We start from the raw sequence: 24301 nt of genomic DNA, 5'->3' as shown, positions 1-24301 counted from the left end.
AATACAAAAGAAATATCAAAGTAGGCATTAACAAAAGAGACAAAAAGGTATAAGACTAACAAAAACTAAATTGCAAATGGCAAAAGTCCTGCATTATCAGTAGTGACTTTAAATGTGTGGGCTCGCTGGCAGTGATTAGCGGCCCACGAGGTCCGGGCAGCCTTCCACGGCTCGGCGGGAAGCCCCTAGGCCAGCGCGTAGGCCTAGGTTCTCCAGGCGTGGGGGACGCGCGGTAAAAACCACGGAGACAGCCTGAGCGCAGGAACAAGTCTGCTTTATTGCGGAAATACACTTGGTTATATAGGGTTGGGTAGAGGGAGGGGCAGGAGCTGGGGCGGGTTAACTACGGGGCGGTAGTGGATAGGCGGAGTTGTGCAGGCGGCTATGAGGTAGGCAGTAGCCAGGGAAGAAGGCAGATTATATATTGGCAACGTGGGCGGGACTGGCGGGAAGGACAGCAATGGCTGGAGGAAGGAGATAACAAAGGCTGGGGGAAGGGATGCAGCAACAAAATGTAAACAGATTAAACTCTACAATGAAAAGACAAGAGATTGGCTGAATGGATAAAAAACCATGAAACAATTATATGCTGTCTACAAGAGATTCAACTTTTGGATATAAAGACTTAAGTAGATTGAAAGTGAAACAACGGGAAAAATACACCATGCAATCAGAAACCAAAAGAGAGCTGAGTATATATACTAATATCAGATAAAACAGACTTTAAGTCAAAAGTAACAACCAGGTTCACCAAATGCAATGAATGTCCCACAATGATGAAAGAGGTTGTTGATGCGGGAGGAGTAGGTGGGGTAGGTGTTGGGTAAGTGAAAGCCTCTTGTATTTTTTAATGTAAATTTTTTGTGATATGTATACCTTCAAAAAATACAATTAAAAATGCTCAAAGAAAAAAAAAAGAACACCCAGGGACAAAGAAAGTCATTATACACTGATAAAGAGGTCAATTCAACAAGACATAACAATTATAAATATATATGCACCTAACAGCAGAGCCAAAATATATGAAGCTAACACTAACAGATTTAACAGAAGAAACTGACAGTTCTACATTAACAGTATAAGAGAGTTTAAAACACCATTTTTAATAATGGCTAGAACAACCAGACAGAAAATCAAAATGGAAACAAAAGACTTAAACAATACTCTAAAACCAACTGGACCCAAGAAAACACTTCACCTAGCAAAAACAAAATATACAGTCTTCTTGAGTATACATAAATCACTCTTGGAATAGACCTTACCTTAGGTCATAAAACAAGCCTCCATAAATTCAAAAATATTCAAATTACACAACATATCTACTTCAACCACAATAGAATGAACTAGACAGCAATAACAGAGGGAGAAATGGAAAATTTACAGAAAATGAAAATTAAACAGCCTTTTAAACAACCAGTGGATCAAAGAGAGGGACTCAAGGGTAAAGCAGGAAATACCTTGAGGTGAATGAAAATGAAACACACAAAAACTTGTAATGATGCAGCAAAGGCAATGCTGAGAGGGAAATTCCTAGCTCCAAATGCTTACATTAAAAAAGAAAGATTTCAAATCAAAGACCTAAATTCAAAACTGGAAAAAAAAAAACAATGGAGAAAGAGAGCAAACTAAGCCAAAGGAAAAAAATAAGAAAAATTACAGAGGAGATAATGAAATAGAGAATAAAAAAGAAGGAAAGGGAAGCGGATGTAGCTCAAGCAATTGAGCTCCCAACTACCACATGGGAGGTCCCAGGTTCAGTTCCCAGTGCCTCCTGGAGAGGACAAGCAAGACAGCAAGCTGACGCAACAAGGAGACCCAAAGAAGAAAGAGAATGAGAGACACAACAAAGCAAATGAGTGCCTCTCTCCCACATGGGAGGTCCTAGGTTCAGCTCCTGCTGCCTCCTAAAGAGAAGACAATCAGACACAGAAAGCACACTGCAAACGGACACAGAGAGCTGACAGTGAGCACAAACAGTGAGGGTGGTAAATAAAAGGATTGCTGAAATGAAAAGTTGGTTGTTTGAAAAGATTAAAAACATTGACAAATTTCTGCTAGAATAATGAAGAGGACAAATGATTAAAATCAGAAATGAAAAGGGGTACATTACTGATCCCACTAAAATAAAAAGGACTATAATAAGAAACTATTAAACAACCATAAACCAACAAATTAGATAACCTAGATGAAATGGACAAATTCCTAGAAATACAAAAATTAGCTATACTGACTCAAGGAAAAAAAAGAGAAGAGTTCAACAACCAATAATTGGTAAAGAGATTTAATCAATAATTTTAAAACTCCCAACAAAGAAAAGGCCATAACTAGATGGCTCCACAGAGGAATTTTACTAAACATTCCAGGAAATACTGATACCAACTTGCTCAGAATTGTCCAAAAACTTAAAAAGGAAACATTCCTTAATTCATTGTACATGGCTAATAACACCAGTACACCAGAGCCATATAAAGACACCACATGAGCAGAAAATTACAGACCATTATCTCTTATGAATATAGATGTAAAAATTCTCAAAATAAAAACAAACCAAATCCACCAGCACATTAAAGAATTATACACCACAATTAATCTCAGCTTTGCAAAGGTAGTTCAACATAAGAAAAGTAACTCAGGGAATGGATGTGGCTCGAGCGGTTGAGTGCCTGCTTCCCACGTGGGAGGTACCAGGTTATCCCATGCCTCCTAAAAACAAAAACAAACAACAATCAAACAAATGAAAAAACCAACTCAGGGAGCTGATGAAGCTCAGTGACTGAGTGTGGGCTTCTCACATAAGAGGTCCCCAGTTCAACTGCCAGCCCTGGTAACTCAAAATAAAAAATAAAAATATTTTTAATAAAATAAAAGTAACTAACATAAAACACAAACAGAATGAAGGAAAAAATGTAAAAGGATCATCTCAGTTGATATAGAAAAGGCATCTGACAAAATCCAACACCACTTCTTGATAAAAACACTTAAAACCATAGGAACAGATGGAAATTTCCTCAACACGATAAACAGCATAAATGAAAAGCCCAAAGCTAACTTCCTAATTAATGATGAAAGACTGAATGCTTTCCCTTTAAGATCAGGAAGAAGACAAGGAAGCCCACTGTTACCACTGTTATTCATCATTGTACTAGAAGTTCTAGCCAGAGCAATTAGGGAGGAAATTTTTTAAAATAAAGTTAAATAAAAATACAAGTCATCCAAGTTGGAAAGAAGTAAATCAATCTTCCTAAGTGCAGATGACATGACCCTGTATACAGAAAATCCTGAAAAGTCCACAACAAAGTTCCTAGAGCTAATTAATGTATTGAGCAAAGAGGCAGGGTATAAGATCAACATGCAAAACCAGCCATGTTCTTATACACTAGAAATGAATAAGTGGAAGAAGAAATCAAGTAAAAAATTCCATTTACAACAGCAACTAAAAGAATCAAATATCTACAAATAAATCTAACCAAGGATGTAAAGGACATGTACACAGAAAACTACAAAGCTATGCTAAAAGAAATTGAAGACAACCTAAAAAACTGGAAGGACATTTTGTGTTCATGAATTAGGAAGACTAAATGCTGTTAAGGTACAAATTCTACTGAATCACATTATATATTCAATGAAATCACAATCACAATTCCAACAACCTTCTCTGCAGAAATGGAAAAGCCAATCATTAAATTTAATTGGAGGGGTAAAAGGTTGCAAATAGCCAAAAACATCTTGAAAAAAAAAAAAAAAGAATAAAGTCGGAGGACTCATATGACAACCTACACAATGGAAGAAAGTATTTTGAAATTACCTATCTGAAAGGAATTTAGTATCTAGAATATATAAATAAATCCTTCAACTTAACCACAAAAAAGAAAAACAACCCAATTTCAAAAAATGGTTAAAAGACTTGAATAAACATTTCTCCAAAGAAGATATTCAAATGGTCAAAAAACACACGAAAACATGCTAAACTTCATTGGCCATCAGGGAAATGTAAATCAAAATCACAATATGATGTTATTTCACACCCATTAAAATGGCGATTTTTTAAAAAAATTAAATTATAAGTGTTGATGAGGATGTGGAGAAATAGGAACAATCATTCACTGCTGGTGGGAATGTAAACTGGTGCAGACACTGTGAAATTCAATTTGGCAGTTCCTCAGAAAGTTAATTACAGTATTATCACATGACACAGCAATCACACTTCTGGGTATATATCCAAAAGAACCCAAAGTAGGAACTCAAACCGCAATGTTCATAATGTAATTATTCACAACTGCCAAAAGATGTAAGCAACCCAAGTGTTCATCAAACAATGAAAGGATAAACAAAATGTGGTGTACATATGTATACCTTGAAGATATTCTGGGTTTGATACCAGACCAACTCAATAAAGTAAATATTACAATAAAGCGAGTCACAGAATTTTTTGGTTTCCCAGTGCATATAAAAATTATATTCACACTATACTGCAGCCTACTAAGGGCACAAACCATTATGTCTAAAAATAAAATGTATGTACCTTAATTTTAAAATATTGCTATAATACTAACCATATTTTTGCCGGTAAAGGATATTGCCTCAATGTTGGTGGCTGTTTCTGATAAGGGTGCTGGCTGCTGAAGATTGGGGTGGCTGTGGCAAATTCTTAAAATTAGCCTGTAATGAAGTTTTGCCACATCGACTGACTCTTTCTTTCATGAAAGATTTCCCTACAGCATGCAATGCTGTTTGATAGCATTTTACCCACAGTAGAATCTCTTTCAAAACTGAAATCAATCCTCTAAAACCCTGCGCTGGTTTATCAACTAAGTTGATGTAAAATCTAAATCCATCACTGTCGTTTCATCGGTGTTCACAGTATCATCATCCGGTAGACTCTATCTCAAACCACTTTGTCATACATAAGGAGCAACTCCTCATCCATTCAAGTTTTTATCGTAAGATTGCAGTCACATCTTCAGGCTCCATTTCTAATTCTCTTCCTATTTCTACCACATCTGTAGTTTCTTCTTCCAATGAAATCTTGAACTCCTCAAAGTCATCCAAGAGGGTGAGAATCAGCTCCTTCCAAACTCCTGTGAATATTGATATTTTGACCTCCTCCAGTGAATTATGAATGTTCTTTACAGCATATAGAATGGCAAATATTTCCCAGGAGGTTTTCAATTGATTATGCTCAGATCTATCAGAGGAATCACTATCTATGGCAGCTACAGTCTTATGAAATGTATTTCTTCAGTAAAAAATCTTGACCGTTTAAATTACTCCTTGATCCATGGGCCACAGAGTGGATGCTGTGTTACCAAGCATAAAAATATTAATCTTGTTGTACATCCCCATCAGAGCACTGTCGATGACCAGTGATATTTTTAAAGGAATCTTTTTTCTGAGCAGTAGAGGTGAAGAGTCAGCTTAAAATCTTCAGTAAACCATCATGTAAACAGATGAACTGTTTACATCTAGGCTTTGCTGTTCCATTTAGAGAGCAGAGGCAGAGCAGATTTAGCATAATTCTTAAGGGCTCTAGGATTTTCAGGATGGTAAACAATCATTGGCTTCAACTTCAAATCACCAGCTGCATTAGTCCCTAACAAGAGAGAGTCAGCCTATCCTTTGAAGCCAGACATTGACTTCATCTCTCTACCTATGAAAGTCCTGAATGGCATCTTCTTCCTGGAGAAGGCTGTTTTGTCTTCCTTGAAAATATGTCATTTATGTAGCCACCTTCATTAATTATCTTAGCTAGCTCTCTCTTCTGGATAACTTGCTGCAGCTTCTGCATCATCACTTGTTTTGTCACCTTGCACTTTTATGTTATGGAGAAGGCTTCTTTCCCTAAACCTCAAGAACCAACTTCTGCTAGCTTCAAACATTCTTCCGTAACTTCCTCACCTCTCTCAGCCTTCAGAGTGTGGAAGAGTTAGGGCCCTGCTCTGGAGTAAGTTTTGACTGAAAGGAATGTTGCAGCTGGTTAGACTGTCTACCCAGACCACTAAAACTTTCTCATATCACCAAAAAAGCTATTTCACTGTCTTAACATTTGCATGTTCACTGGAGTAGTACTTTAATTTTCCGCCAAGAGCTTCTCCTTTGCATTCATAACTTGGCTAACTGTTCTGGGGCAAGAGTTCTAGCTTTGGGCCCAGCTTGACTTTCAACATGCCTTCATCACTAAGTTTAATGATTTCTAGCTTTTATTTTAAAGTGAAAGACATGCCACTCTTCCTTTCACTTGACAATTGGAGGCCATTGTAGGGTTAATAATTGGCCTAATTTCAATATTGTTGTGTCTCAGGAAATGGGGGGCGGGGCAGAGCCAAGAAGAGGAGAGAGACTGAAAAGCTGTTCAGTAGAACAGCCAGAACAGACATGACTTTTATTTAAGTTCTCTGTATCATATGGGCACGGTTTGTGGCACCCCGAAATAACTACAATAGTAATATTGTAGATCTCTGATCACAGATCACCATATCAGATATAACAATAATGAGAAAGTCTGAAATACTGCAAGAATTACCAAAATGTGACAGACACACGTAGAGAGCACATGCTGTTGGAAAAAAAGGTGCTGACAGACTTGCTCAATGCAGTTTCCACAGACTTTCAATTTGTAAAAAACTCAGTATCTGGGACGAGTAATAAGGTGAAATTCAATAAAATGAGGTATGACTGTACACATAATAGAATATTAAGTGATAAAAAGGACTGAAATATTGACACATGCAACCTTGAAATGTAATGGACATTTTGTTGAGGGGTTTATACTTGCTTGGGCCCTGTGACTCATCTTCCTTCCAATTTCTCCCTTCTAGAATAGGAATATCTATCTTATGCCTGTCCATTGTTTTGTTTTTGTTTTTGTTTTTTTTGAGACCAGAACCAGGGATTGAACCGAGGACCTCATATGTGGGATGCAAGCGCTCAACCACTGAACCACATCAGCTCCCCTGAGTTGACTCCCTCATCTTTTTTGCTTGTTGTTTGCTCATTGTTTTGATTGTTTGTTTGCTTGCTGTTTGTTTTTTTTTCTTTGGGAGGCACCAGGAAACCAACCCTCCTAGGACCACTGATGTGGGAGGCAGGTGCTCAACTGCTTGAGCCACATCCACTCCTGTCCATTGTATTTTTTTTTTAATATGGAATGCTTCATGAATTTGCATGTCATCCTTGTGCAGGGGGCATGTTAATCTCTGTATCATTCCAATTTTAGTATATGTGCTGCCAAAGTGTGCAATGTACATTGCATTTTTGAAGCAGGTAACTATTTCTAGATTTCAGAGTTTTCACAGAGAAGAATTTTGCCCCAAGACAGACCACAACCATAACTCATTTTGATAAGAGTTTGGACTTGGAGTTGTACTCAAACATATTAAGACTTTTGGGATGTTAGGATAGAGTGAACATATTTTGCATATGGGAGAAACATGTCTTTTGGCGGTCCAAAGGGTGAACTGTTGGAGAATGTGTCATGTCCCCACAAAGACATGTTCAAATCCAAACTCTGGGTTCTGTGGAAGTGAACATATCTGTAAACAGGATCTTTGAAAGATGAAGACAAACAATTAGGGTGAGCCTTATTTCAATATGAATGGAGTCCTTAGAGAAAATCTGGACACAGTAGGAGTAGGAGACAGATGGCCATGTGACAAAGGTACAGAATGAGTTATGGATTACCAGCAAGCCACCACCAGACACTACAGACTTCAGAGAAAGCATGGTTTGGTTACACCTTGATTTGACATTCCATCCTCCAAATCCATGAGACAAAAAATTTCTGTTAGTTCAACCAGTCTGTGGTATTAGTTATAGAAGCCTTGCCAAAATAAAACAATTAGTCACATAAGTCAATGAAATTGAAAACAGAAACACAATAAAGGAAAACCAATGAAATAGAGGTGGTTTTTTAAAAAGATGAATAAAACTGACAGCTCTCTATCAAGACTGAGGAGAAAAGAGAAAACACACAAATTAGTAATAGCAGAAATGAAATGGTTATCACTACAGACCTCACAGACATCAAAAGGATAAGGGGATATAACAAACAACTCTAAACACATAAATTTGACAACTTAGATAACTGAACCAACTCCTTAATTAACTGAACCAACTCCTTAAAAAAACAAAAAGCAAAAACAAATCCCACAAACTACTAGAACTCACCCAATTTTTGAGTACTGAACCAGTATGGAATAAATTCCACTTGGTAATGGTATATAAATCTTTTTTTTTTTTTATATTGCTGAATTCTACTTGCTAAGATAGTGGTACCTCAGTACTTATTGTTAATTGGTTCCAGAAAGAACGATGAGTGCCAAAAACAAGGAGAACCAACAAATTTTTCCCATAAGGTATAATGTAAATAAATTTAATGCATTCCCAAACTAAAGACAACGCACATTTTTAAGGCAATATATAATATGACAGGGTTGTATATCACTACTTTACATGAGAAATAAAAATAAATAGTTAGATTAAATAAAATTAAAACTTCACTTTACCCTGTACTGAGACGAGTTCATGGCTTAATGGAATGGTGGAAGGGAGTGGTGAGGAGGAGAGATTACATGGAGCATTGTGTGGAAGGAGAGTTCCCCTCCAATAGAGCACTGGATACTTGCACGTCAGGTGTTCTTTCTCTTTTCTGCCTTTTCTCAACTTAGACCACAGGCAATGTTCTTCTACTAACTCCTCAACATCTGCAACATCAACCTCCAGACCCATGGATTGGCCCAAAGATACAATATCCTGCACAACTGTACCTTCTATACCTGCAAGCTTGGGGTCAACCTCAAACCCTTAGAAGTCTCTCTGAGTCACAGCTTCTGGCCACAAATTCTTTCATGCCAAATACATTGTCCTGTAAGAGACTTCATTCCATGCCTTATCAATAAGGTTAAGGTAGTGCAGGGTTTGAAATGCTCCTTCCAGAATTCTGTGAGGGTCAACTGGGCGTCAGCGGTGATCACAAAGCACCTCTGGAAAAGCGACTTGGTGTGCAACTTTTTTTTTGTCTTACATTTGGTATATTTTCTCCCAACCCACCCTATTATTATTGTCATTTATATGTGAGCTCACATGAACAATAAGTGTAGGGTAAAAGTTGTGAACTTACAAATCACACATGCATAACATATAGGGGGTAGTTTGAGGGAAAAATACACCAAATGTAAGATAAGGGCTACAGTAAGAAGTAAGATTTTGAAGATATTCTTTCATAATTTGTAACAAATGCCTCATAACAATGCAAGGTATACAGCTTTTTTGATTTTTGAAATGACCTGCTGGTCCATGGGCTAGATGAGAGGAGCAGTGTTGGGTAGCAGGAACCTTATAGTGATGAAGGTGATCTCCTACAGGTAGTCATCCTCCAAGCCTGGAAGGTGGGCAGGCACATTGTCCAAAAGTAGAAGAGCTTCCAGAGGCAAATCTTTCTCCAGCAAATATGTTTTCCACTGTGGGACCAAACATTTCATTTATCCACTCGGTGAAAAAACTTGCCTCATGATCAAGGCTTTGCTGTTTTGCCCTCCACATCACATGGTGTTTGTTTTTTATGACATCATGCTTCTTGGAAACTTGCAGGTTTTTACTATGACAGACTAGTAGAGGCTTGGGTTTTAAGTTCCCACTAGCATTCCCACACAACAGAGTGAGCCTGTCCTTCATTGGTTTGTGGCCTTATAATGCCTTCTCTTTTATGATGTAGATTTTACTCGTATTTGTTTCCAAAAAACTCTGGTCTCATCACAGTTAAAAACATAGTGGGGAATAAAATCCTCAGCCTCTATGTAGTCTTGAAATTCACTGACAAATTCATCAGCAGCCTTTTCACTAGCACTTGTTGCCTTGCCATACCTCATGACACTATGTATGCTGGTCCTCTTTTTAAAATAATCAAACCAGGGAAGTGGATATAGCTCAAGTGATAAGGCCTCCACCTACCATTGGAAGACCCGGGTTCAATCCCTGGGGCCTCCTAGTGAAAAGAGAAAATGTGCCTGCAAGACGAACCAGCGCCTACATGATGAGCCAAGTGCCCATGTGGTGAGCCAAGTGTCCACATGAGTGCCCACATGGCGAGCCAGTGCCAGCGTGGTGAGTTGAGTAACCACGCAGTGAGCTGAGTGCCCACGCAGTGAGCCAGTGCCTGCGCAAGTGAGTCATGTGGCAAGATGATGATGCAACAAGAGACAAAGGGGAGAGTCAAGGTGAAGCGCAGCAAAAACTAGGAACTGAGGTGGAGCAATTGACAAGAAACCTCTCTCCACATCAAAGGTCCCCAGGATCAAATCCCCGTGAGTCCTAGAGGAGAAAGATGAGAAGACAAAAAGAGAAATAGATACAGAAGATCACACAGTGAATGGACACAGGCAGCAAAACAGCAGGGCGGTGGAGAAGGAGGGGGAGGGGGAGTGAAAGAAAAAAATAAAAATAAAATCTTTTCAAAACAATAAAATAAAATTATCAAACCAGCCATGGCTGGCCTTCACAACTTCAGCACTCTCATCACTCAGCTCCAGTTTGTTTTTTAAAACACTGGCATCCAACATTTTCGCTTTTTTATCTATCATGGCTTCCAATACACTGTACCCCACTAACTGCTTCTCCTTTACCCAAATTAATAACAGCTTTTCAGCTTCCTCAAGTGTTTGGGAATGCTGCTTTACTACTGCTTCAACTCCTTTTGCAATGCTTTTTTCTTTTTAAAGACCGTGGAGGCCACTATTCTAGGCATACCATATTCCCTAGCAAGATTAGTAATGCGAATATTGCTCTCATATTTACCTATTATTTTTTTTTCCTCATTTTGTGGTGCAAATTTTCTTTTCTTATCAGCACTTATACTGCTCATTTTTTTAGGATCTATGATGAGAAAAAAATGCAAAAATACATAAAATGACCACTGAAGCAAAGACAAGACAACAATGGGATGTGCACACTGCCAAGAGCTACAAGGTGACTAATGCATGACCCTTTGTTTTGGCTAGAAAGGGTGGCGAGTCATGAGGCAACTGACACCAACAAATTCTAGCTCATTGCTTTGAGTACAAAACAAATGATGAGTAGCAGGACAAAATTTTTGCATCATAAAGCACTGAGTACCAAATTTGATGAGTTTCAGAGCAGTCAAGGACCAAGGTATGACTACTTTGTTAAGGATTTTTATGTCTCTATTCCTCAGGGATATTGATCTATACTTTTCTTCTTTTCTACAGTCTTAGTCTGTTCTGGTATTGGGGTAATATTAGCCTCACACACAAAAAAACTGGGACATGTTCCCCATTCTTCTGTTTTGTGGAATAGAATTTGTAGAATTAGTGTTAACTTTTTTCTTAAGTGTTAGCTAATATTTTCCAGTGAAACCATCTGTGCCCCAGGAAATTCTGCTGGGGGGGGGGGGGAGGGGAAAGGGGGTTACAATTACAAATTAAATTTCCTTAAGAGTAGAGAGCTATTTATTTTTTACATATATTTTATTTTTTTAAAGATACATAGATTACACAAAATGTTCACAAAAAAATATAAGGGATTCCCATATGTCCCACTCCCCATACCTTCCACCCTTCCCCACATTAACAACTTCTTTCATTAGTGTGGTATATTCACTACAATTGATGAACACAGTTGCAGCATTGCCACTAAGTACAGATTATAGGTCATACTCTCCCCCACTCAATTCTGTAGGTTGTGGAAGGATATATAATGGCCTATATCTGTTATTGCAATGTCATTCAGGACAATTCCAAGTCCCATAAATGCCCCAATATTACACCTCTTTTTCCCTCTCCCTGCCTTCAACACCTCCAGTGGCCACTGTCTCCACATTAATAATATAAATTCTTCCATTGCTAGAATCACAATAAGTCTATAGCAGAATATAAGTAGGTCCACTCTAGTCCGCATTTTATTCCCCTATCTTTACAATTCTGGGATGGTGATGCAACTCCACCACTAACTGAGAGCGGGCCTGATCCCACACGGCTGATGGCTGGAACTCTCTTGCCTGCAGGTGTAGACTCTCTCAGTTCCCTGGTATGGTGGTTGTCTATCCTCACCTCCTTATTGGTTGTCTTAGGTGATTCCAATGAACTAGAGAGTACGTGTTACAACTCCGCTGAGGTTCACGGCCCAGCTGGTACATGGACAGCCCAAAGATTCAAGTCTCCTGTATGTATACCTACCAACTTCAGTACCAACTATAGGTTCAAATAGAAGGTACCGAAAAGACATGTGTAGAGAAGTCACATGTGAGTCCAACTCTGTCATACTCTGGACCACAAACACCAATGTTGGGCCCACTGGCAAGGCACCAAATTCCATAGCTATCTGCCATGACCATAGGACCTGGGTGTTTCCAGAGCCCTCAGGAGCCCCACTATTTGGGGTAGTATCTACTTTGGCAGTCTATGAAATCCTACTGAGACATGCATAAGTATTACCTCTCTGATGACCTCCTGACTCACTTTGAAGTCTCTTAGCCATATAAACTCATTTGTCTTTACCTTTCCCCCCTTTCATTCAATGTCTTTTTCCAGTTGCATTGCTCATTGGTGCATGGTAGTAATCCCTCAGTGCCAGGGAGGCTCATCCCTGGGAGTCAGATCCCACACTGCGGGGAAGGTAATGCATTTATATGCTGAGTTTGGCTTAGAAAGAGGCCACATTTAAGCAACATGAAGGCTCTCAGAAGGTAACTCTCAGGCACCCTAGGGCACTATGCGAAGATGCAATTTCAAGACCAAAGGCTCATAAGCATAATTGTCAATAGCAAGGGGCCATCAATGGAGCTTCTTCACTAGTCATTGCCCTGCACTTGGGGGATTGTTGCTGTCCCGTTAGAGAATATTTCAGAGTTCCCCAGGATGGAGATTTAATATTCTTTTGGTTACTGTGCGAGTCTACACCCACTGTGACAAAGCCCCATGAGTATCTGAACACAATTATGCACCTTATACGTATGCCCCGGTGAACTTCATTCCATGTATCCTCCATCACTGACATCCCCCACCAATGATCCTCCCCTGCCCCATTTGTATCCCTATTTTGGTCTAAAACCCTAATGTGGTCCAAAATAGGGAGCTATTTAAATGAACTATTTAATCACACACTTAATGCTGAATGAAAAACTATAAACTTAAAAATAGGAGAAAGTCTTCAGGATCGATGGCTAGGCAAAGAGTTCTTAGACAGTACAGAAAGCACAATCCATAACTGGGAAAACTGATACACTGGATTTCACTGTAATTAAAAACTTTTAGACTGAGAGAGACCCTGTTACAAGATTGAAAATGTAAATTACAAACTGGGAGAAAATATTTGCAAACCACATATCCCACATAGGACTAGTATCTAGAATACATAAAGAACTCAAAACTCGAAAGTAAAAAGAAACAATCAATTAAAAAATGGGTAAAAAAAAAGATTGAAGAGACAATTCATCAAAAAGACTATACAGATGACAAATAAGCATTTAAAAATATATATTAATGAATATATTAAATGCCTATTAATGTCACAGTAGCTTATCATCACATAGGTATTAGAAGAGCTAAAATAAAGTGTGATAATACCAAATGCTGGTGAAGATGCAGGAGGACTGGATCACTCTCATACATTGCTGATGGGAAGGTAAAATGTACAGTCACTGCAGAAAAAAGTTCAGCAGTTTCTTTAAAAAAATAAACATGTAACTACCATATAACCCAGCAACTGCACTTCTGGACATTTACCCCAAGAAATGAAAATTTGTGTTTACACAAAAACCTGTAAATGAATGTTTATACCATCTTGAGTCATAACAGCAAAAAACTAGAAGCAACTCAGATGTTTTTCAATGAGTAATTGTTAAAGAAACTGTCATATATTCATATATATACTGATATACTCAACAACATGAATGATTTTCCAGAGGATTATGCTGAATGATAAAAGTTAATCCCATAGAGCTTTGTACAATGTGATTCCATTTATGTAACATTCTTGAAAGCACAAAATTATAGAAATGGAAAATAGATTAGTGGTTGCCAGGAGTTAAGGAAGGGGGTAGAAGTTTGAGGGAAAAGGGTGTGGCTATAAAGGAGCGACAGAAATGGTCTGAATCATGTGAATGTGGTGACAGAAATGGTCTGAATCTTGACTTTATTAATGTCAATACCCTAATTGTAATATTATACTATAATTTTGCAAGATGTTATCATTGGGGGAATTTGGGTAAGGGGTACACCAAATGTCTATTATTTCTTCAAAGTATATGTGAATGTATAATTATGTCAAAATAAAAGGTTAATTTTATCTCTTTAAAAAAAGTCAACCTGAACACATTTTTTTCCCAATTTATCATAAAATATACCTCAATAAAACTGGTTATACAGTTTAAAAACTTTAGGAAAACATCCAAAGTTAAAAAAAACACAAAACCGTCCATACTAGTGCTGTCCAATAGAACTTCCTGCAATTATGGACATTATATAACTCCATACTGTCTAAAACAATAGCAATTGGGAAGTGGATGTGGCTCAAGTGATTGGGCTTCCATCTACCATTTAGGAGGTCCAGAGTTAGATACGCAGAACCTCTTGGTGAAGGCAAGCTGGCCCGTGTGGAGAACTGGCCCATGCAGGAGTGCTGGTCTGCACAGAGTCCTAGCTCATGCAGAGAGCTGGCGCAGCAAGATGACGCAAAAAGGAAAGACACCAAGGAAAAAGAGTAAGAGATACAGCAGACCAGGGAGTTGAGGTGGCGCAAGAGAATGAGTACCTCTCTCCCACTCCTGAAGGTCCCAGGATTGGTTCCCAGAGCTGCCTAATGAGAACACAAGCAGACAAAGAAGAAGAGACAGCAAATGGACACAAGGCCGACAATCAGTGGTGGTGGTGAGAAGAAATAATAAATGTATCTTTAAAAAAAATAAATACCATTAGTCACAATGATTAATATAAATGCTTGAAACACAATTAGTGTGATTTAAGAACTGAACCTTAATTTTATTCATTTTAATTGAATTTTTAAAAAGATTTATTTCTCCCCCCACTCCCAATTTTAATTTAAACAGCCATGTCACTGATGCCTACCATACTGTACAACACAGGACTAGACATAACAAAGAATGGGATAGACTAAATGTAATATGTACAAATTGTATTCAGAAGAAATGCAACTTTCTTAATAGTGTCACATGTATGATAACCATTTGTATAAAAAAGCAAGAAAATAAATGTCTATAAGCATGTACATAAAAAACATTTACATAAACATAGAAAATTTGACAGGACTCAAAAATAGTGGCTAACTGTGAGGAGTGAGAGAAGTGAGTTTGGTAGGGGTGGGAAACTTTATACTATTTAAGTTTCTGACACTTATCATGTGTTACATTTTTTTAAGGCCAAAAAACCCATGCTGGGGCTTAAATGTCTAATATCTTAAAAATTTATATATTATTCAAGAATATAGAATAAATTAAATATTAGGATAATAGTTCATAAAACTTAAGTTTATATTTGGTCTGCTATGTTTTGGTCTAATATTTGGTTAAGCTTATATTTGGTCTACTACATTAAAATGTTTTTTCCCAAGTGTGCCCCCTTCATGGACTTATGAAATCAAGTTAATTGACTTCTGACATAACAGCTAGAAGAACCCAGATATTTATATTATGGGTGTTCAATCAGAGAGCAAATTTTCCTGAGAAAATAACGTCTACAATTTATTGAAGATATTTCCAAAATTATGAATGGAAAGTAATATTATTTCAGTGAATGTACATGGGGAAATAATATCTCCAACATAAAAATAGACTTCACAATGATAAACATGCTCTCTCAGTCACAATCTTGAACTGCAGAGAGAAAATAAGAATTATAGACTAACAGCTAACTCTATGTGACAAGGACTGTTGCAAATTTTATTTAGAAACAGCATTTCATAGAATCAAAGATGTTGATAATTGTAATATGCACCATTACTTTATGTGCCACTAAGAAAACACTGTCAAACTACAATACATCATAAAATACAAAAAAAAAGAGAGAATTTAAAAAAAAAATACAACACTTAGAATTTTTATTTATGCTAATTGAAAGATCTCTTATAATAGACTTTAGACAGATTTTTACCACATATAACTCATGTATATATCAAAAGGAGATATATTAGCAAAATAAATTAGTTATTATATTTCTGAAATTTCTTTATGTTCAGAGTTGGCTACTCTTGAATCACATTAACCTGGAGTTGTCAAAGTTCACATTCTTCATTACAGTAGCAACCTATTAGCCACCAGGAACACCAGTGACAAAGCATTTCTTTTAAGAATGTGTCATTAATATCTTCAAGATTTTCTTCCAAGCCATGACACCCACTCTGCATGTTTTAATGCTAATAGTTTCTTGATCTTACCAGAAGGTATGAATAGAGTTTTCAGAAAACAAGCAGGAATCATATTCATTCCTCAAATGTTTCTTGACTTGACTGAAATGGGAGTTGCAGCTGCACAATCATGCCATCAGGAATACACACAAAGACCGCACATGCACAAACAGTGACAATTACATCACTACAGCCACTTGGTCAAAAGCAACAGGCACACATCCCAACTTCAGAGATTTTAAAATATAAAATGCATACATGTTAAAAGCCATGAAATACAGTACATTAATGTACATAAGTCTCATAAGGACCCTCTGATGTAGATCCTATTATTTTCCTCATTTTCCAGATAAGAAAAATGAGGTACCCAGAGGTAATCTGCCCAAGATCAAACAACTACTCACTACTGGGTGTGACACTATTTTCCCTGAATGTACTCCCAAAAGCTCTATTCACTAGGAGTATATGATTCAATGACATGTCTTTTGAACAAATTTAGAAACAATATAAATTATAGTGGGATACATTCATACATTCTTTTCAACAAGATCTGACTTATTAATATACATGACAGAGGATTACAGAACCTAAATTTTCTAACTCCCAAACCTAATACGAACTCTGCCAGACGTTAATGTGACCTTGAATCTCAGTTTCCTTTTAAAGAGGAGTTAAACTACATCTACTCTGCAGAACTACTATGAAAACTAAATAAGGACATCTACAAGCACACCTAGCCAATGTCTGGCAAATAATATTAAAACAATCAAAAAACTAAATCATCTCCATCCCACTGTACTGCACTAAAAAAAAAACATTGACCATCTGGACTCAAATTCTGTTCTGTCACTTACCAGCAAGTTACACAACCTCTCTATGCCTCAATTTCCTCATCTGTAAAACAGATATTAAAGGCTGTAAGAAACAAATGATCAAATATGCTTAAATGCATACAATATTGTATGCAAAAATGTTTACAATAGTGCTTAGTTCATGGTTACCCATTAGTGTTAGTTATTATTACATTATCTATCAAATTGAGCAAATAACATGAAAAACATTCAGTATAATGCCTCGTCCCTTACATGTCAAATAAGCTTCCTTTCCCCTCCTATAAAAGAACTTTTTCTACACATCAAGTGGAGTTTGAGGAGTGAAGGATAAAGTATAAAAGGGTTTATCAGAATTAACTCAGAGACTTTTTCAAAATATACATACCATAAACCCACCTACTTAATTAGAAACCCTGGAGGTATGCAGAAAAGCATGTGTATTCTAAGTTCTCCATAAGATTGTAAGGTAGGCAGGCAGGCAGGCAGACAGATAGATCACCCAACCCACCACCCACTTAAACCCCAGTTCTGATGAGATTATTGCACAGTGGTGTAAAAAATGGGTTAAGTTTAGCTTTCACATGAAGGTAGCATGGAATTGAAGATATAGAAACTAAAATCAGCCTTGACTCTGGTGCCAAGTTTGAAAGTGGCACCAGGTTTGAAGGTGGGGCCAAGCTTGAAAGTGGCACCAACTCCTTATATGGGTAAAATACAAGGGGAAAGGGACTCACATCAGTTAGTTAGATCTCTGAAACCTCTGGAATACCCAGCCAATGAAGAAACAGGGGACGGATCTGGATGCCAGGCTTAGGGAATAAATTCTGCTGCGTCCAGCCATGCGGGGTGCCAACCTCCATATTCTGGTTGCACGCCCATTCTTGCAAGATTGTTAATAAAATTCTTTTCTCCTCCACAATCAGGTGAGCATTTATTCCCTTACAGCTTTCTTTTCTAATAATAGAGATTAATGGAATATAATGTGGTAAAATCATATCATACACAACAACCACAAAGTTGAATAGTTGTCACAGGAACCATATGGCTCACAAGCTAGAAAATACTTACTAGAAAATATCTGGTAACTGGCCCTTTACAGAAAAATTTAGCCAACCCTTAGTCTGATTGTTAATATAGAATACTATTCAGTAACCCATTGTGGAGAATAACTTAGTTCAATGCGATTACAACCTCTGTTCAGATATGTAAAAGACTGGAAGGCTGAAAACACAATAAATAAAGCTTCACATATGAATGCAGTGAAGAGATAGAGTTTTGCCTGCCCAACATCCTTCTTTAAGGAAATTGTTCCTCCTCCCACTCCAACCAAGTGATCTTGGCCTATTACGGTGCTCTACCCCATTTCCATAAGAGTGGGAACATAACCTCAATCAAGGCAATCAAAGTCTTTCCCTGAGGTTTTTCGAAGTGGAATAGGAAAGATATGGAAACCCTCTCTAATGGTTAGCTGAGATTTGAAATATAAGTAAAGAAGATGGTGGCATCCATGCCCTTACTACAGAAGTTGCTCTGCATCAAGAGAAAATGAAGCTGAAAGGAAATGAGAGGGAAAGATCAGAAAGTCTTGGTGACATTCTCAACCTTAAGTTCCAGTTGTGCTTAAATCCATGCTGAGTTTGTGTTTTCCTTTTTTCACCCAAGTAAATTTCAACAGGGTTTCTGACATTTGCAACCAAGAAATTCTAACACTAACTTCTGTATTAGGATCAGGAAAGGGCTTATTTTTTTCTACAAGAGTAGGGACAGTATTTTCCATACTGATAAAATATGGTCAGCTCATTTAATCCTTGATAAATTAATAAATGTTCATAATCAGAAAAGTTCTTTTTAAAAACTTGGGTACAGCACCATTAACATCTCAAACAGAAGTTTTTGCTTTACACGGAAGTTTTCCTAGTATAAAACAATTGGATCTTCTAGAGTTTAGGAACCAGGTGAAGGCTGGACATCACTCAGAGGTGAGAGTGATAAAGGAGGGAAATCACGACAACAGGACTGGGAGTTGAATCGAGCGGCTGCTGCTGCCAGCACTCTCACACACACACACTAAAGACACTTTAGAATTCTTGGGCCTGTGGACCTGTGGCTACAAACAAAGGGGGCTCCAGGGATCCACCACCCCAGAAAAGGGGAGAGAAAGGGACACAGCCTAAGGCTGACTCAATTTCTGACCCACAAATTTGCCTTGGGAGCCAGCAAGGGGCTAAAGATATATGACCCTTCCAATCACCTTCTTTACTAACCAGGATTGATTGCTGAGGACTCAGAGGGGAGTGGAATTATTTCCTACCTGTGAAACGGGAAGGGGCTACCAGAGACCGGCAAACTGTCACTGAGAAAGTCTGAATTACAAGGCTCATAGCTTACAGAAAAGAAGCTCATCACATAGACCTCATCTGTGTTGTAACAAATACACTCCAACCGAGCAATGAACTAAGAACTGCTAAAGAGCACCATGTGCTGGCAGACTAAGGAAGTACACATAAGAAAATTAAAAATAAATGACACGTTTTTTCTAAGCCTTTATACCTTCCCTCCCCAAGGTCCCAGGAAACGGGTGTGCAACCACATACTGGGCCCACAGCCCAGTCTTGATCTCCTAGCAGGGACAATCCAACAATCAAAGTCAAGCCAAGAACCAAAAACCAGTGGTAACACATAGTCTCCCACCACTAAATCCCCATAAAAGAGAAAGAAACTGAGCATCTGAGTAAACCATATCCAATCAGATGCCTAGACATCAGCAAAAAATTATGAACAATACTAAAAAAATGGAAGACATAGCCCGAGAAAAGGAATATATCAAAGCCGCAGAAGAGACATAGGATTGGAGGGAAGTAATAAGCGAGATGTGCACAAATTTCCAAAATCAATTAATGAATTAATGAATTGAATTGAATTAATGAATTAATGATTTGATGAATTAATGAATTGAAATATGGCTAAAGAGATAAATGACATCAAGAAGACATTGAGCAAAAGCAAAATAGAATTTGAAAACATGAACAGAAAAGTAATAGAGCTCATGGGAATGAAAGACACAATAAGTGAGATGAAAAACACATTGGAGGCATAAAAAGAAGACTCAAAATGACAGAAGAAAGAATAAGTGATAACAAGTGATAGCTGAAATTGAAGAGAAAGAATGGAAAATTTTGAGCTGGGGCTCAGAGTTGAATGACAACATGAAATGCAACAATATACATGTCATAGGAGTTCCAGAAGGAGAACAGAAGGAAAAGGCGGCATAAAGAGTATTTGAGGAATAATGGCTGAAAGTTTCCCAATTCTCATGAAAGAAATAAACTTACATGTTCAAGAAGCATAATGTACCGTAATCAGTATAAATCAAATACACCTATCCCAATACACACGCCATTCAGAATGTCCAATGTCAAAGATGAAGAGCAGCAAAGGAGAAACAAACCATCACATTTAGGAACAGCAGTAACACAGAGCAGCTTTCTCTTCAAAAATCTTGGAGGTGAGAAGACAGTGGTATGATATAAATAAGATACTGAAAAGAAAAACTGCCAGCTGAGAATTCTTTATCCAGTAAAACTGTCTTTCAACTATGAAGATGAGTAAAAAATATTCACAAATAAACAGAAACTAAGAGAATTTGCAAAAATGATTATACATTTTCAGGAAATACTATAGGAAACTTAGAATCTGAAATAAAAAGCCAGGAAATAGAGGCCTGAAGGAGAGTATAGAAGAAAAAATAGCAGAAAGAATAACAAAAAGAGTAAAAAGACAAATGAAAATATGACATATGAAAGCTAAAGAATAAAATGGTGGAGGTAAATAATCCATTTACAGTAATATCACTGAATGTGAAAGGATTAAACTCCCCAATCAAAAGATACAAGCTGACAGAATGGATAAAAAAAATGAGCCAATCATATGCTGTTTACAAGAAACTCATCTTAGACACAGAGACACAAACCAGCTGAAAAGTGAAAAGTTGGAAAAAGATACTCCACGCGAAGAGTAATCAAAAAAAAGCAGAAGGAAGCGGACTTGGCCCAATGGATAGGGTGTCCACCTACCTAATGGGGGGTCCACGGTTCAAACCCCAGGTCTCCTTGACCTGTGTGGAGCTGGCCCACGCACAGTGCTGATGCAAGCAAGGAATGCTGTGCCACGCAGGGGTGCCCCCCACATAAGGGAGCCCCACATACAAGGAGTGCGCCCCATAGGAGAGTCGCTCAGGGCAAAAGTAAGTTCAGCCTGCCCAGGAATGGCGCCACACACAGAGAACTGATGCAGCAAGATGACGCAACAAAAAGAGACACAGATTCCCATGCTGCTGTCAACAACAGAAGCAGACAAAGAATAAGCAGCAAATGGACACAGAGAACAGACAACTGGGTGTGGGGAGGAAGGGGCGAGAAATAAATAAATCTTAAAAAAAAAAAAAAGAGCAGAGGTAGCTATACTAATAAGAGACAAAACAGAGACTTTAAATGCAAAAAAGTTATAAGACATACAGAAGGCCATTATATATTAATAAAAGGGGCAATCCACTAGAATGATACAACAGTCATAAATATCTATGACCCTAACCGGAGTGCCACAAAATACACAAACTCTGACAAAACTGAAAGAAAAAAATAGGCATCTCTGCAACAATTGTTGGAGACTTCAGCAACCCCACTCAGATCATTATATATAACAACTAGACAGAAGAACAAGGAAACAGAGAAAGTGAACAATATGATAAACGAGTCAGACCTAACAGACTTATACAGAACACTGCATTCAAACTCAGCAGGTTATACATTCTTCTCAAGTGTCCGTGGATCTTTCTCAAGATAGACCACGTTAGGGCACAATGCAGCTCTCAATAAATATAAAAAGACTGAAATTATACAAAGCACCTTCTCAGATCTTAACTGAATGAAACTGGAACTCAATAATAGAGAGGAAAAAAGTAAATTCAAAAATGTGTGGAGGCTGACTAACACACTCCTAAATAATCAGTGGATCAAAAAGAAATTGCAAGTGAAATCAGTAAACATATTTAGGCAAATTAAAATGAGAACAAAACTTATGGGGTAAAGCGAAGGCAGTTTTGAGAGGGAAATTTATAGCCCTAAATGCCTATATTAAAAAAGAAGAAAGAGCTAAACTCAAAGATTTAACAGAACAACTAGAGAAACTAGAAACAGAACAGCAAATCCAAAAGCACGCAGAAGGAAATAAATAATAAAGGTTACAGCAGAAATAAATGAAATTGAGAACAAAAAAAACAATGAAGAACATCAACAAGATCAAAAGCTTGTTGAGAAAATCAATAAAATTGACAAACCCCTAGCTAGACCAACAAAGAAAAAAAGAGAGAAGATGCAAATAAATACAATCGAAATGAAATGGGGAAAGTTATAACTGACCCCACAGAAATAAAAAAGAATCAAAAAAGGATATTATGAGAAACTGTATGCCAAGAAACTAGACAACCTAGGTGAAACAAACTCCTAGAAATGCAGAAACAACCTACACTGACATTACAAGAAATATAAGAACTTAACAAACCAGTCACATTTACAGAGATCAAATTTGTCATCAAAAATCTCCCAGCAAAGAGAAGTCCAGGGCCAGATGGCTTCATAGGTGAATTCTACCAAGTATTTCAAAAAGAATTAACACCAATCCTGTTTAAACTCTTCCAAAAAATTGAAGAGAAGGGAAAATTACCAACAAATTTTATGAAGCCAACATCACCCTAACACCAAAGCCAGATAAAGATATTACAAAAGAAAATTACAGACCAATCTCTCTAATGAATATAGATGCAAAAATTCTCAACAAAATACTTGCAAATCATATCCAACAGCCTATCAAAAGACTTATACACCACAACCAAGTGGGATTTATTCCTGGTATGCAAGTCTGGTTCAACAAAAGAAAATCAACCAACATATTACATCACATTAACAAATTGAAGGAAAAAAATAACATGATCATCTCAATTGATGCAGAAAAGGCATTCGACAAAATTCAGCATCCTTTTTTGACACAAACACTTCAAAAGATAGGAATAAGAGGAAAATTCCTCAGTATATTAAAAGGCATATATGAAAAACTCACAGTCAACACTGCACTCAATGGAGAAAGGTGGAACGCTTTCCCTCTAAGTTCCAGAACAAGACAAGGATGCCCACTGTCACCACTGTTATAAAATATTGTACTAGAAGTTCTAGCTTAGGGCAATTAGGCAAGAAAAAAAAAAAAAAAATTAAAGGCACCCAAATTGGAAAAGAGGAAGTAAAACTCTGTTTGTGGATGACAGGATCCTGTACTTAGAAAATTCTGAAGTATCCACAACAAAGCTACTTGAGCTAATGAGTTGAGCAAAGTCACAGGATACAAAATCAATACACAAAAATCAGTGCAGGGAAGCAGACTTGGCCCAATGGATAGGGCATCCACCTACCACATTGGAGGTCCGCGGTTCAAACCCCAGGCCTCCTTGACCCATGTGGAGCTGGCCCACGCATAGTACTGATGCACCCAAGGAGTGCCGTGCCACGCAGGGGGTGTCCCCAATGTAGGGGAGCCCCACGTGCAGGGAGTGCGCCCTGTAAGGAGAGCGGCCCAGCGCGAAAGAAAGTACAGCCTGCCCAAGAATGGCACCGCACACATGGAGAGCTGACACAACAAGATGACACAACAAAAAGAAACACAGATTCCCGGTGCCACTGATAAGAATAGAAGCGGTCACAGAAGAACACACGGTGAATGGACACAGAAAGCAGACAACTGGGGCACTTAGTACTGAACAATCTGAAGAGGAAATCAGGGGCAACATTCCATTTACAACAGCAACAAAAAGATTCAAATACCTAGGAATTAACTTAACCAAAGTAGTACAGGACCTATATGCAGAAAACTACAAAGCATTACTAAAAGAAATCAAAAAAGACCTAAACAAATGGAAAGACATTTCATGTTCATGGATTGGAAGAATAAACATCATGAAGATGTCAATCTTACCAAACTGATTTAAAGATTCAATGTAATACCAATCAAAATCCCAACAGCCTACTTACAGAAATAGAAAAAGCAATCAGCAG

At 37.7% G+C, this 24301-nt stretch overlaps 1 protein-coding gene and 1 non-coding gene across 3 annotated transcripts in view; both read right to left on the bottom strand.

Moving 5' to 3' along the window:
• Window positions 1-24301, bottom strand: part of ZDHHC17 (zinc finger DHHC-type palmitoyltransferase 17) — a 224584-nt gene that overhangs the window by 188534 nt on the left and 11749 nt on the right. The window lies entirely within an intron of this gene.
• On the bottom strand, window positions 7134-7235 carry LOC111759036 (U6 spliceosomal RNA). Its single transcript, XR_002793134.1, has one exon. It is a non-coding gene; the product is annotated as a U6 spliceosomal RNA (small nuclear RNA).

This window comes from Dasypus novemcinctus, chromosome 12, assembly GCF_030445035.2.
Source record: "Dasypus novemcinctus isolate mDasNov1 chromosome 12, mDasNov1.1.hap2, whole genome shotgun sequence".
NCBI lineage: Eukaryota > Metazoa > Chordata > Mammalia > Cingulata > Dasypodidae > Dasypus > Dasypus novemcinctus.
This window is presented reverse-complemented; position numbering and strand designations above follow the sequence as displayed.